Source organism: Dipodomys spectabilis, unplaced genomic scaffold (genome assembly GCF_019054845.1).
Source record: "Dipodomys spectabilis isolate Male_0828 unplaced genomic scaffold, ASM1905484v1 ptg000295l, whole genome shotgun sequence".
Lineage (NCBI taxonomy): Eukaryota > Metazoa > Chordata > Mammalia > Rodentia > Heteromyidae > Dipodomys > Dipodomys spectabilis.
The window spans coordinates 4,201,407-4,218,282 of record NW_024870972.1 but is presented as its reverse complement, the minus strand read 5'-3'; positions in this window follow the sequence as shown (position 1 = coordinate 4,218,282).

The following is a 16,876-nucleotide window of genomic DNA, read 5'->3' as shown; positions in this document are numbered from 1 at the left end:
TTGGCACTGGATATAGCTACCAAGATCAATAGAAAGCCCACTGATTGGGAGAAGAACTTCATTAGCCATACATCGGACAAGGGTCTCATATCTAAAATATACCTGGATCTCAAAAAATTAAATCCCCCAACAACAAATCCTCAAAGTAACAACTGTCCAATAAATAAGTGGACTAAAGACTTAAAGAGAAACTTCTCTGAATAGGAAAGAAGGATGGACAATAGACACATGAAGAAATGCTTAACCTCCCTAGCCAGAAAAGAATTGCAAATGAAAACCACATTGTGATACCACCACACCGCAGTTAAAATGGCTATAATCAAGAACCCTAATAACAACAAATGCCGGATGGGATGTGAGCAGAAGGGAACCTTACTGCATTGTTGGTGGGAGGAGAAACCTGTTCAACCATTTTGGAATTTGTTATGAGGTTCCACAGAAAACTCCACATAGAGCTCCCCTATGACCCAGCAATCCCACTTTTGGGCATTTACTCAAATGATCACAAACAAGACTATACTAAAGCTACCAGCATCACTATGCTCATTGCAACATTATTTACCATAGCTAAGATATGGAACCGATCTAGACATATTCTTGATTGAATCAAGAATATGTGGCATATATACAAAATGGACATTGCACCATTTGTTAGGAAATGGAAAGATTGGAAAAAATTATATTAAGTGAAATAAGCCAGGTCCAAAGAAACATAGATACCATGGTTTCCCTTATTTGCAATAACTAATATATGTCTGAGACAAATAGAAACTGTCAGACAGGTTGTTGTTTGGAGAAATGAATTCCAAGATACGGATTCAAATGTTTTTTTTTTCTTTCTTGTTATTGTTTTCAACATATTTATAAGATGATTTGTTTGTTGCTTTGTATGTACTTCCCCCAGGCTATAAGCACTGCTTTCACTGTATTTGATGTTGATATAATTTTTGGAGCGAATAGGAAAAATAAAGTGTTTAAATAGGTTTACAGGTGGACCCATTTTACAACAATGAGATGTATAAGACGTTATGTCGATAAACGAAATTTACAACTTTGGTGGGGTGGGTGATGAGGGTGGTGGGGAGGGTGGTGGTAGAAGGATGTGTGTATGAGGGGGAGAGGGGAAGGGATGGTATGGGGAAATAAATGTGGAGGAAACAATGCTTAGGTTAGGTTCCTGACATTGGGTATGAGAAAATGATTTATCTAATAATAAACTTCCTTGCCCAGTCATAAAATACATTCATAATTCCACACATACAAAAAGACTAGATCATTCAAAATAACGAGATTATTTAACAGAACCACCCAGCTCCTGAGCCATCTAATCCCTGATTTCATTCATTCATGACAATGCATTTTTCATATCACATTTAAACCTTTTTCAGTCTCTCTGATCAGCAGACACAAATGTGCTATCATATAATAGAAAATGTAGTTAAAATTACTTGTCCCTAGGTAATCTATAATATATCTTAAAGAGTTCAATGTCCTTGCAGAGCCTGTTTCTGGCATTTTGCCCTAATGTCTAATATTAAGTTATAAAGGACATACCATTTTCCCTAAAGGTTGTGCTATGTAGTTGACTCTGAATTTTTGCTTATTCTAAATTAAATTTTCTCAACCAGTTGAATTATTGTTTATGTTACTCCTAAGCCATTCAAAATATCAAAAAGAACTGGAAATTCACCTTGGCAATGCTTTGTGAATGGCAGTTACGGTTGTGGGGAGGTAAAGGACTTGAATTATCTAGAGTGCCTTAATACTGGCACTGTTAATTAAGGACTGATCACTTAGTAAGCGTTTAAAGTGTGTCTTCTTATTTCATGTAGGACGGTAAAAGTATGCTTTCCATCACATTCTTGCCTGCAAAGAACTAGAATTATTTCCTTTGTAGAGTTTGTGCTGAAAAGTCTGACTTAAAGAGGCACAATAAAGAACTAAGTAACTCCATTACAGACTAGCAACCATCTTGTGAGGTACTGATTATTAAAAAAAAAAAACACATGAATTTGACCCAGAAATGACACAGAAAAGAAAGCAATTGCCAGTCAACTTAAACATATATAATCCTTGGGCAAGCCACAGGAATTTTCTCTGGATACATCAACCAAACACTGGGTGGCCATACGAGACACGGTGACCCAGTGGCCAGGTGGTACCCGTCAATAACAAGTCAGTATTAATAATAACCAATCATGTATGTGTAGCTTAATTTGCTTAAATTACCCAATCACGTAATTTCTCATGTAACACTCCCTTAAGGTTGTTTATTCAATACTATAAAAACTGTACTTATTCTATGCTCGGGCCTCTTAGTGTCACCAGTTACCGAGTGCACGGAGGACCAAGCTCGAATTTGCAAATAAACCAATCTTGTCACTTACATTGAACTTGGTGGTCTTTGGAGGATGTATAACAGATGGAGGCTCTTCCGGGATAAACCCATAAACCTACCCAGACACCTGATCAGAGAGTAGCAAAGAATGGCCGGTAAGTTAAGGCATTGCAGCTTTGTAACTCTCTGGGGTCTGTGTGTCCTGCAGAATTGGTATTGGAGTTAGCAAGAAGTCCTGTCGGATAGTGCTATAAGGCAGCCAACTGGACTGGTGGGAGAGGTCCCCCGGTTCACCGGGAAGGTAAACTCTTCACTAGTGTGGACACTTGGGCCTGTTTGTTGTCAGAAGCTTTCTGTGTGATAGTTTACAAGGTAGACTGTCCACTAGTGAGGACATTTGGGATTTATCCTGTCTGTAATCCTTCACTTTCTGTCTGACAGTCTACCATGGGCATGTTGTTAAATGTGTGTCTTGTCCTAATGTCTGTGTGTTTGTAATGTGAGTATTATGAAACATTTCCTCACTCAGGTTCATCCGGAGGTGGATGCCCAGAGACCCTGTTTGTCTCCATTTGAGGCTGTTAGTCTTTGCTCTGTTACTTCGTCTAATAATAACTACTTTCTCTTTCAGACCCCCTTATATGTCCACCTCGAAGGTTAAAATCTAGCCAAGAAAGATTGGCCCACTTGAAGCAAAGCTGGAATCAGGTAATTGCCACTGCTAGAATATCGCAAAATGTCTCTGTCTACCCCTTTTGGATCTTAGACAGACCAGCTAGTCCACACTTTACACCTTGTGACATTGTTAGCTCTGTCCTTAACATTCTTTAAATTAGTTGTTAGGAAGGTAAGGGGAGTGCGAGGTGCATTCTGGTTCTGACCCATTCAATGTATATCAATCCACACATAAGACCAGAGGAAAGGAGAAAAGTAATTACAATTGTCACAAAACAAAATAGCCGGTGCTTTCAGCAATTTGGGATATGACCACTACTCAAAATGACCCAAGGAGTAATAAAGCCTCACGGAATATTTTCGAACAAAACTTCTTGGGTGCAAGGAGTCACATCAGTTAAACGATACTCATGGACCACCCAAAGAACAGTGGATCTGGTGACGGGATGAGTGTCTCACTCATTTTTAGTTATCCCAGAGAGCCTTTATCCCTTATTAGGAAGATACTTGTTGACTAAGGTTGGGGCACAGATTCACTTCTATCCAGAAGGCTCCCAGGTGACAGATGCCCAAGGGAGACCAATACAAGGGCTGACTCTGAGCCTGGAAGACGATTACCGGTTGCACCAATCACCTCAGGCTCCTCACCAAGAAATCACCTACTGGCTGGAAAGGTATCCAGAAGCATGGGCAGAGACTGGAGGAGTGGGACTAGTGAAGAATGGATCAGCTCTATTCATTGAGGTAAAGCCAGGAGCTGACCCAGTCAGAGTCTGGCAGTGCCCTATATCCATGGAGGCATGGGTGGGAATAACGCCCCGCATTAGGTGTCTGCTAGAACTGGGTATACTGCAGTCCTGTCAGTCGGCATGGAACACTCCCCTGCTATCAGTCTGTAAGCCCCACTCCAATTAATATAAGCCAGTAGAGACTTAAGGTAGGTCAACAAATGGGTAATGGACATTCACCCGACTATACCCAACCCCTTCACACTCCTGAGCACCCTGTCTCCCGATAGGCAGTGGTACACAGTATTAGATTTAAAAGATGCCTTTTTCAGCTTACCCTTGGCAGCTAAAAGCTAAGATCTCTTCTCCTTTGAGTGGAGAGATGTAGAAAGAGATATTAATGGACAGCTGAACTGGAAAAGACTTCCTCAAGGATTTAAAAACTCACCAACACTCTTTGAAGAAGCCCTGCATGAGGACTTAGGTGAGTCTAGGGGAAGCCACCCTGGCTTGACTTTGTTGCAATATGTGAATGACTTATTAATTGCTGTTAAATCTGAAAGAGAATGCATCCGAGGAATGGAGGATTTACTCCAGACTTTGGGAAGCTTTGGTTTCTTGAGTGTTGGCCAAGAAAGCTGAAATCTGCAAATCAGAGGTAACTTATCTGCACTATTTATTGAAAGGGGGGCAGCAGTGGCTTACAAAAGGAAGAAAACAAACTGTTCTTAAAATTCCAACACCCCAGTCTCAGCACCAGGTAAGGGAGCTTTGGGGCTCAGCAGGCTTTTGCTGTCTGTGGATTCCTGGGTCTGCGGAGTTGGCTAAACCCCTTTATGACGCTACCAAAGAAAAGCAGCTGTTTTTATGGATGAAGTAGGTTGAACAAGCCTTTGAACAGATAAAAACTGCCTTATTGTCAGCCTCAGCATTAGGACTCCCTGATACAACTGAATAATTTTATTTGTATGTGGATGAACATAATGGTCTTATGAAAGGAGTCCTAAGCCAATATCTAGGCCCATGGAGAAGACCAGTAGCCTACTTTTCAAAGAAATTAGACAGGTGGCAGCAGGATGGCCACCATGCCTGAGAATGATAGTGGCTATTGCTCTAATGGTAAAAGATGCAAATTAACTATGGGGCAGGAACTCTATGTGACCACGTCCATGCTATTGAGAGTGTGTTAAAGCAGCCACCAGATCGATGTCTCAGCAATGCCCGACTAATCCATTACCAAGGACTGCTACTCAGTCCTCTCAGAATTAATTTCCAGGTTCCCTCAGCTGTCAACCCAGCGATTTTTCTACCAGATCCAGACGTAGACATGTCACTACATGATTGCTCAGAGATCCTGGCGCAAGTCCATAATAACCGAGAGGACTTAAGAGATCAGTGTGGTTTATAGAACTCGTGTGGTTTACAGATGGGAGCAGCTTTGTTCATCAAGGACATAGGTATGCGGGAGCAGCAGTAGTGACTGAGACTGATGTGGTTTGGGCTGAACCTCTGCCCATAAGCACGTCAGCCTAGAGAGCCGAATTAATAGCCCTGACCCCAAGCATTAACGCTAGGAAAGAATAAAAGACTAACTCTGTACAGTGTTAGTCGGTATTCATTTGCAATGGCTCATACACACAGAGCTTTCTACAGAAAAAGAGGATTACTAACAGCAGAGGGAAAGTCCATCAAAAGTAAAGATGAAATTTTGGCCTTAATCTCTGCTCTTTGGTTGCCTAAGAAGTTGGCCATTGTTCATTTCTATGGACATCAAAAACTTAAAGATGCTGTGAGTAAAGGCAATAACCTGGCCAACAGAACTGCCCGGGAAGTGACAACACAAAGAGACTCTATAATGATGATAAACCTCCCAGACCCCGGTGCAAGAACTCTCCTGGACACTCCTACATATAACACAGAAGATTTAAAATGGATTGATCAACTAACAATGGCACAATGCCTGAATGGTTGATGGAGAGACTCTAAGAGCAACATTATCTTGCTAGAACAATTAGGGAGTAAAATACTACTGAAAAAGCATCGAACACCCACATGTGTGCGAGGAAGATGAAAGACATGGTGAGAAATACTGGTCTTAGGGTCAAGAATAATCATGCTAAAATAGAACAGATTGTCAGGGACTGTAAGGCATGTCAGTTGACTAATGCAGAGAAAATTCAGGCAAGACCAGGCAGTCGGATAAGAGGAGATAGACCAGGAACCTACTGGCAGGTGAACTTCTCAGAAATCAAAACTGGCAAGTATGGATATAAATATCTATTAGTTTTCCCTTTTCAGGATGGGTAAAAACCTTTCCTAGAAAGTGTGAAACAGCACAGGTGGTGGCTAAGAAGTTTCTGGAAGAAATCTTACCCAGGCTTGACTTCCCTATTATGATAGGATCAGATAATGGACCAGCCTTTCCGTCAAAGGTAAGTCAGGGACTTGCTAATGCTCTTGGGGCAGATTGGAAACTGCATTGCGCTTATCGACCCCCAAAGCTCAGGACAGGTAGAAAGGGTGAATACAACTATAAAGGAGACCCTGACCAAATTGACCATGGAGACTGGTGGTGACTGGGTAACACTCCTTCCCTTTGCCTTATACAGAGTATGAGCCTCCCCTTTGAAAATTGGTCTTCCCCCCTATGAAATTGTATTCGAAATGCCCCCTCCCATAATTCCTAATTTTCAGAGCAGTTTCTTAGGGAAGATGATGACTCTGAACTTTTGTTCTCTCTCAGGGTCCTGTAGAGGACCCGCCTTTATGTCTGGCCTAGACTGAATGTGCTGTAGGAGTCAGGCCCTCCACCAATCCCACATCACTTCCGCCCCCGGACTGGGTCCTGGTGAAAAGACACTGACAGGAAAACCTGGAACCCTGGTGAAAGGACCTTTGTGGTCATCTTGACAATCCAACTGTACTCAAAGTCGACGGCATCGCTAGCTGGATTCACCATTTGCATGCGAAACCTGCAGAAACCATAACCGATTTTGGAGAGAACCCAGAGTGATAAGTCTCACTTTCCAAAGACAATCCTTAAAGCTCAAATTGAGCCGTAAAAAGACTAAGTCATGAAATGGTTGTTGACGTATACCTTACTTGGAAATTGTATTGACATAATAGTGGGCGCCTGCAATCGTAATCACCCATATAATTGGAATTGGATTATTAGTAATCAGGTAATGGACAAACGATTCCCTCTGGCTGTGAAAGAGAGATCCTCCCTATGGTTTCGAGACAGGCTTACATTTAATTTGTGCCAGCTCCCTGAGGGAGTATGGGAAGGGCCTAGGCTTGTTGAGTGTAGACGAAGACACTGGTATATTTGCCCAGGGGAAGGAAGGACTAGTAATTGTGGAGGACAAGAGGACTTTTACTGTAAGAGCTGGGGCTGCAAAACAAGTACCTTAGGAAAATGGAAAGGAAAAGGAGGAACTAAATCAGGGCCAGCGGGCATCCAGTTTAATGGGATGCCTGTGCACCAACAAATTAGTGTTCCCCAGGATTCTGATGCCTGAGTGGAAGTTTGGTTCACAGACAAGGGCAAACAAGTCATAGGATGGGAATTAGGAAAGACTTGGGGACTAAGATTTTACCGATGTGGAGAGACTCACAATGGCATACTTAGCACTTTACAGGCAATTGCCACAGCTAGCTATTTCCCTTCAGTAATGGGAACAAACACTGTTTTAAGACCGGCTTCTGCCACAAAAGCCAAAGCAAGTGAAAAGAAAAAGCCCCAGGTTGTAGTGACCCCATCTCCTCTGAAAAGAGGAGACCCCCTCAGGGAGAACATCCCCTTGCTGGAGGATTCTCTATGGCAGCTGTTGGTTCAAACTTATAATGTAATCAATCAGACCCGCCCTGATATTACCAGAACACGTTGGATGTGTTATGATATGACACCCCCATTTTATGAGGGTATTGCAGTGGTACTGATTGTAACTAAAACAAGTAAATCATGCAGATGGGAATAAAAAGAGGCAAAATTTACCCTAAAGGCAGTTATTGGACAACTGTTATTTAGTACTATTTTTACTCACTTATGTAATCAAACCCAAGAATGGACTCCCGAGGAAGGTTATCGATTACTTCCCCAAGATGTTTGGTAGACATGTTCAACTGGCCTAACCCCTTTTGTGCACTGGAAGTTTTAAATAGGACCCACAGCTTTTGTGCCATGGTGCAACTCATCCCACGACTACTTTACAATTCTCTGGAAGACAAGATGATAAAAAATGTCCTCAGCAAGCTACTGGCCCCAAAGAGCTAAAATAGAAATAATAAATGCCGTGACTATCGGGGCCCTGGTGGGCTTAGTGGAGTAGGGACTCGAGTAGCAACCCTGGTTACTCAGAGAACACCCTACTCTAGCCTTTGTGCTTCTATAGATGAGGATATAAAAAACCTGGAAAGTTCTACAGCCTACCTTCAAAAATCTCATGATTCCTTACCTGAGGTGGCATTACAAAACAGTCAAGGGCTGGACTTAATTTTCTTACAGCAAAGAGGTCTATGTGCTGCCCTAGGGAAGAATGTTGCTTCTATGCAAATCACTCTGGAGTTGTTAAAGAATAAGGGAACTGCAAGAAGGATGGTTTGAATCATGGTTTAACTATTCCCCTTGGATTACTACATTAATATCCACTCTGTTGGGTCCCATTATCATTCTAGTGCTTGTGTTCACTATAGGGCCTTGTGTTGTAAATCGACTAGTGATGTGTGTTAAGAAACGAGTCAATACCGTACAACTGATGGTCTTGAGAACGCCATATCAATTAATCCCTGATGAAAGACATAAAGCAGGCCCATAAGGAAAATGATTAGCCTTTCAGGTGCATAATAGAAAGGGGGGAATGAAGAGTCTAAGACTTAAAGAGGCACAATAAAGAACTAAGTAACTCCATTACAGATTAGCAACCATCTTGAGAGGTACGGATTATAGAAAGAACCATGAATTTGACCCAGAAATGATATAGAAAAGAAAACAATTGCCAGGCAACTGAAACATATGTAATCCTTGGGCAATCCACAGGAATTTTCTCTGGATACATCAACCAAACACTGGGTGGCTATACGAGACATGGTGACCCAGTGGCCAGGTGGTACTCGTCAATAACAAGTCAGTATTTATAATAACCAATCATGTATGTGTAGCTTAATTTGCTTAACATATTAGCCAATCATGTAATATCTCATGTAATACTCCCTTAAGGTTGTTTATTCAATAACATAAAAACTGTACTGATTCTATGCTCGGGGCCTCTTAGTGTCACGGGTAACTGAGTGCGTGGAGGACCAAGCTTGAACTTGCAAATAAACGACTCTTTTTTCACTTAGATTGATCTTGTTCTCTGGTGATCTTTGGAGGGTCTCCAGTCCAGGTATAAAAATGCCCTCCTGCTACTGTAGTGAAACCCACATACAACTGCACAGCTGTGTTAGCTGCTTTAGATTTTGAAATTTTCTTCCAGTAGCCCTAGTGATTTGAGCCCAGATTTATGGGATAGTCACATAATACACAATTGCAAAGCACCACAATATACAAAGACAAAATGCAAAATGAGGTTCAATTTTTTTCTTTGTTGTTTCACTTTTTTCTTTCTTTTTTTCCCCTTATTTTTAATTGTGAAAATATGGTACAGAGGGGTTACCATTACATGGGCAAGGTAATGAGTACATTTCTTAACAAGCATTGTTGCCTCCTCCTTTGTTTCCCCTTCGCATCCTTTCCCATGACCACCGCAGTCCCCCTCTGCCAAAGTTGTAAAGTTTGTTTTTCAACAAAATGGCTTGTACATCTCTTTATTCCAATGGGTCCACCTTTATTACTCTTTAAACAATAAGTTTTTTTTCCTCCCCCTCTACAAAGTATACCAACACCAAATACAGTGAAAACAGGGGTTATACCGTGGGGAAGAGTCATACAAAGCAACAAAGAAATCATCTTATAAATATGTTAGAAACAATCACAAGAAAAAAAAAAAAACATTTGAATCCTTATTTTGGGGTCCATTTTGTCTATCATAAACTTATCTGACCGTTTCTGCTTGTCTCAGACAAATACTAGTTATTGCAAATAAGGGAAAGCATGGGACCTATGTTTCTCTGGGCCTGGCTTAATTCAGCCTTGGAAGAAAACAAGAGTCATTTTTTTTCTTATTCATTGTCTTTTAAGGAGCTAGATCCTGTTTATTTCTCATTATTGTTGATATGACTTAAATAAATTTACCAGATTTTTCAAATAAAATAAAGAGATATAAAATGACATATTTAGTAACAAAATAAAGCTAAACATTTGAGTATATTTTTAGTTAGTTCTGTTCCCAGTTATGCTGAAATAACTTTGAGATGAGACAAGCATATATGTAAATTGACATGTATCAATCACACAGAACTCTGGAATCTTTGGGCTTTGATTTCTATATCAACGTCACCTAGAAAGCAAAATTATCACTTGCTTCTTGTCTTAAGTAACATACTTAATACAAGTTTTATTAATTTTACCAATATATTTCATAATCTATGGAATTGATGGATTGCATAAGGATTTGATTTCTTATTTCCACTGAATTAATATTACATTTATTTTATTTTTTCACACATAACATAATGACATTCTTTTTTTTCGATTTCTTTAAACATTTATTTATTTTTATTTTATTTTTTATTGCAAAGGATATAGAGAGGGGTTACAGAACTAATAGTCTATTTCTTCTAAACAGTGTACAATCTCCCTTGGTTTTTCCTGCTTTCCCCCCAACTCCCATCCTCCCCCACAAGTTGTAAAATTCATTTCCAAAATAGTGTTTTTTTGAGGATCACTGATGCATTTGTCCTTTATCTCACCATATCTGTGATTTCCCTTCCCATCTCTAAATCAGATAAAGATAATGACATTCTTGAGGATAAAACATGCCTGTTTTTCATTTTGATTGCCAAAATTGAACTATAAGGCACTTTGAAAATTAAACTTTAAATCTGAACTAAAGCAAGATATTCCATCACTTATCCAATTATTCCTATTGAAAGGTTAAAGTTTGAGGCAGTGACCACCACGTGTTGCCTCCTGAGTCTCAGTACTCCCAGGAAGACTTGGAGTGGATAAAGAAAATTCCCATGGCCTATAAACCCCCAGACACAGAAGGAAACATAGACTGGTGGAAAACTGGGGAGGGAACCCGAAGAATGCAGGACTTGCTCTGACACTCAGAAGTAAAAATTAGGCAAGGAAATCAACTCATTGAGGACATTGTTAAAAATTGTAAAGCCTGTCAGCTCACCAATGCCCACAATCAACCCATTACAAAAGGAGCTAGCCTCCGTGAAGATAGGCCATGTGTGCATTGGGAAGTAGACTTCACAAAAATTAAAACTGATAAATTTGGATATAAATATTTGCTAGTTTTTGTAGATACTTTTTGAGAATGGGTTGAAGCCTACCCAACAAAGCATGAGACCGCGAACTTCATGGATAAGAAGATCTTGGAAGAAATCCTACCCAGGTATGGCTTCCCATCCACCATCGGGTCAGACAATGGACTGACCTTCATCTCAAAAGTAAGTCAGGGAATAGCCGCAGTACTGGGGACAGATTGGAAATTGCAATGTGCTTATAGACCCTAGAGTTCAGGGAAGGTAGAAAGAATGAATCGGACTCTAAAAGAGACCTTAACTAAATTGGCCTTGGAGAGTGGTGCAGACTGGGTATCGCTCCTTCTTTTTGCCTTGTTTAGAATAAGAAATTCACCCCATCGGCTTGGCTTTACTCTTTTTGAAATAATGTATGGACACCCTCCACTCATTATCCCTAGCCTTCAGACTGAATTGCTTGCTGATTTGGATGATACTGAATTTCTGTGTAAGCTTGACTATTTACAGCTGGTGCATAAGAGTATGGGGCCCCAGCTTAGAGCATTATATGATTCTGCTTCTATTCATACCCCACATTTGTTTAAATCAGGGGACTGGGTGTTTGTTCAAAGGCACAACTTGCGATCTCTAGAACCCTGGTGGATGGGACCTTACATGGTGCTACTGTCTACACCTATTGCCTTTAAGGTGGATGGCATTATTGCTTGGATCCACTGTTCCCACACCAGACCAGCTGACCCCTTTGTCTTGGACGACCGTGGGGAAACATGGGAAGTCTCCAAGCATCCTACCCAACCACTTCTGAAGAAAAGAAAAATGGACTGATTGTTATTGGTATACTTGTTCAAGATCAAGAGCTGTTGAAGTTTAGTTTTGGGCCAGAGCCACAATATTGTGGCTCAGGACCATAAGTCAAGGGAGGGAATGAAAGGTTAAAGTTTGAGGCAGTAATCAAAACACCTGGTTGATTTTGTGCCTATATAAGACCTGCAAATCCTTAGCTTGGGGCTCTCCTCCTGGGCTCCGCTATGTCGGAGTGTAGGAAGAGGCACAATCTGCAGCCCACTTAAATAAAACAGCTGCAGAGTCTGACTCTCGGTAGTCTTCTTGTGAGGGATCCTGCAACCTTGTCATTACACTATAGACTTGAATATAACTTATTTTTGAATGGTAGGAAATTCATATTATACCCACTCTCTATAAAATATTTAAGAAATAAATGATCATGAAAATATTAATTTTTTCCTTCAAGTAGAAAGAAAGAACCTCCCTATAGATGATAAAACTTGAATGGAGATGCCATAAAGTTTATGAAAAATTCAAGTCATTATGAGTTAGATGAAATAGTCATTTTTGAAGGTCACAAAATGAAATCTCTTGAAGCTTTCTTATCTGTTAAATAAAATGTATTTGCACTAAAAATATTTGATTCATCTCTCCAGCAGTGGTATAACCAAACCACCTCCATGCCAAATAGCTTCTCTGATTAATTCAAGTCAATATTTAGGAGCAGAAGTTATCGAAATGTGTAGAAATATCTACCCACCACTCTAGAAATTAAATCTGAAGTCATAAAGGATTGGGTTTAATAATTAGCTTTCATTATGTTGCCTTAAATACGTGAACCCTTTTAAGTGGGCATAGTTGTAGAAATTTGGTCACTGAGAACTTGTGATCAAAGAGGATGTTAAGATCAAAGACTTTTCCTCCTCTTCCTTCTTTTTCTTCTCTGTTTCCTTCTCCTTCCACTTCTCCTTTTCCATCTCGATCTCTCTCTTCCCCTCCTCCTCTTTTTTCCCTCTCCCACTCCCATTCCTCCTCTTCTTTACTTCCTGGCTTCCATGAATACATACATTCCATCACATGTTCCTGACATAGGGTACAGTGCCACCACCAACCAAAAGCCAGGAGGATAAGAAACATGTACTGAATTGTATAAAATCAGAAGCCAAGATTAATCTTTCCCCAATTTAAGTTAATTTTATAAAGTATTTTGTCATATTGATAGGAGACTGACACAGCATGCTCTCACTTATTATAAGGGATAAGATTTACTAGAAAAATATCTGACCAACATCACCCTAACAAATTATTGATTAAATTAATATTATATTAGGAAAAATCTACTTTAAAGTGTCAGATATACTCCAATAAGAGACAAAAAATCACGTCTATGGTTTACTATGAAAAGACAATAGAATTCAATCTATTCCTCAAGGAAATTGACCTATATTTGGTGTATTGTCAATTTCATAAATGATGTAAGAAGACTGAAGAACACATTTCAACTCAATCTGTGTGATATAAAATTTACTCTGTCCCCTGTATTCTATCTATGTCTGGTTCCTAAAATGAGTTGTATTTTATTCTAAACATATTTTTAATTAACTTTATGTAATTGTATGGGATTTGCTGTTTGACAAAGCAGTTTATGAATAGTGTTTAGTGAGGTTTTTTTTTTCTGTTTTGTCTTCTGAGGTTTGAACTCTGGGTCTGGGCGTTGTCCCTGAGCTCCTTTGCATGAACATTAGAACTCTATCACTTGAGGCATAGCAGCACTTTCAGATTTTTCTGAGATTTAATTGGAGATAAGAATCTCACAGACTTTCTTGTCTGGGATGGCTTCAAACCTCAATCCTCAGCATTCTGATTATTGAGGCTTACTGGCGTGAGCAGCTAGTGCCTGGCTTATACAATGTAGCTTTTTTTTTTTTTGGTAGTCCTGGGGCTTGAACTCAGGGTTTTGGCAATGCCCAAGAGCTTCTTTTCCTCACTCTAGCGCTCTAAAACTTGTGTCATATTGATAATTCCAGCTTTTTAAAAATTATGTAGTACTGAGGAATCAAACCCAAGGCTTCACACATGCAAGGCAAGCAGTTTACCACTAAGCCACATTCCATGGCCAATACAATGCACCTTGATGATCATTATCCTGCATCCTTCTCAATCCTATCTCATCCCTCAATTTATATAATTTTGTAGAATATTCACTGACTTTCAATGTCATACATAGTCACTCAGAGAATATATCACTGATTATACTTCATTGATAGTTTTATTCATCAACATACTAAAGTTATGCGTTACAGAATTCTGGGATTTTAAATTCTAAATTTTCACACACTACTATTCAGATTCACACACTACTATTATAAAAATTTTCCTAAGATTAATGCAAATGCACTCTGTAATTCTTCAATAAAGTACAATGATTCTTAAAATGTTAAAGAGTTGGAGTAAGAACATCAGCTTCAGTTCTAGAACATTTTATCATCACTACCCTCTCAAAATACTCCAATATTTATTAGTAGTCACTTCCTGTCATCATTTCAACCTACCTCCTCTTGAGTAGCTATTATTTCATATTCTACCTCCACAGATGTGCCAATTTTAAAAAGCTCACATTATTATAAAATGAAGTCTATCCATTTCTCCCATGTAATATTACTGTTTCCAAAGTAAGACCATGTAAATTTTTCTCATGGATGGAGTATATTATTTTGTATGCATGTGAATAATTATATAACATCCTCAATGGACATTTCAATATTTTATTATATGTTATTGTAAAAGGTTTTGCTATGTATATTCCTGTACATGTTTCTCATTGGATATATGTTGAAATATATTTTGTATATACAATTATGGTTCAAAATGCTGGATCAAACTGGGCGTCAGTGGCTTATGCTACTCCTAGCTACTCAGGAGGCTGAGATGTGAGGATTACGGTTCAAAGCCAGCCCGGGCAGCAAAGTCCGTGAGACTCTTATATCCAATACACCCCAGAAAACCGAAGTGGCGCTGTGGCTCAAGCGGTAGAGCGCTTGCCTTGAGCTGTAGAGTGCAGGCACAGTGCCCAAGCCCGGAGTTCAAACCCCACGACTGACCAAAAAGGAAACAAAAAATACTCTGGATCATAGAGGCAACTCTATGTGTAATATCTTAAAGATTGCCAGTATGTTTAACAAACTGACTATATTAAGTGCTAAGCACCAATGTATAAGATTCCAATTTCTACATAGTGGTTGTGCAGTGCAATCGCATTGTTGTTTCTATTTCCACTAATCTCTATATGTATGCAATTTCTAAGTATGTTATGATACTTCCATATGTTCCTTGGTTGTTGTTATATTAATATAGAGATATGTATTTCAATTTTTTGATAATTTATTCACGATGGTTAAATTTTTTCATTGGTATTAATATGCTCTTAATATATTTCTGATTCAAGTGTTTTAAGTAAATGAATACGTATACACACTATGTATACATGTGCATATATTCATACTTATATGTGTATACATACAAATACCTATATATGTATACATATATGAATATACATATGTGTATATGCATATATACAGGCATATATGTATATTATTATTTTCATTTCTCTGTTAGTTATCATTTTACTTAATTTGCCAAACATGTCCTTTATTGATTTTACTTTATTTTATTTTATGTTTAAGATGTACAGAGGGGTTACAGTTACATGAGTAAGGCAATGAGTACATGTTGATCATTGTTACCCTTTCCCTTCCTTGTTGTTGTCCCACTATCCCTTCCCTCCCCCAGCTCTCACATTCCTATCTCCCCACCCCTCACTGCATGAAGTGGTAAAGTTCATTTCCAATATACTGTCTTCTGAGTATGTTGCAATGTGTCATCCTGTGTCCTTGTTTCACAGTTTTGTAATCCTCCTTCCCCTCCCCAGATTAGACATGTATATACAAGATGCAGGGTATCAATACTGAGTACAGTGACAACAGGAGATATGCCATAGGGGAAAGAACATACAAGGAAACAACAACAAAAATGAATAAAATCGCATTGTACATTTACAACAGTAACAATAAAGACAGAACACTCAAACATGTCTTTTATTGCCAAGGTAATTATTACAGTTAATATTCTTATCATTTTTGGAACTTTGCAAAATTTTTGGTAGCATTCAGTGTGGACTGATATGTTCAATTTTTGTTAAATCTATCTACTCATAAGGTATCTGACAGCTCTCTTCTAAAGCAAAAAAGGCAGTCTTCTACAGCTTGGTTCCAAACCATTTCTATTTTTTGCTTGTACTAAGAATACTGACTGAAGCCTGGTGCTGGGGGCTCACATCTATAAACCAAGGTACTCAGGAGGCTGAGATCTGATGATCGCGGTTCAAAGCCAGCCTGGGCAGGAAAAGTCCATGAGACTGGTATGGTGCTATGGCTCCAGCCTTGAGCTGAATTGCTGAGGGAAATCACCTAGGCACAGAGTTCAAGGCCCACGACCACCACCACCAATAACAACAACAAAAAGAATACTGACTCCAAAAGCAAAAGTATTAGGCAGACTTAAAGTTAGGCTCAAGTCTAACATTGTGGTATTATCTTAGATGCCAACAGCCTTCTCATCTAATGAGCCATGTGTCCTCAGAATGTTAACCAGATTTCTTAGTTTATTTACACAGTTACTATAAGTATGTATTTTCTCATCTATCTTTCTTTCATTTCACCACAGAATCTGTATATATCCTTTATGTCATACTTGAATACAAATGCCTTTGGAAGATATTTATTAATTGATGTATATTAATTGTATTGTACGAAGAAATCTAATTGAAATACTTTACACTCTCATATTGATCCAGGGCCTGATTAATCTGTTTTTTTCTCCATTCCCATTGCCCTTTATTTTTCAACTTTTTTCTGTGAACTTCTTTCTGTTACCTTCACACATCGTCAAAATTATTAAAGTGCTGTTCACCCAC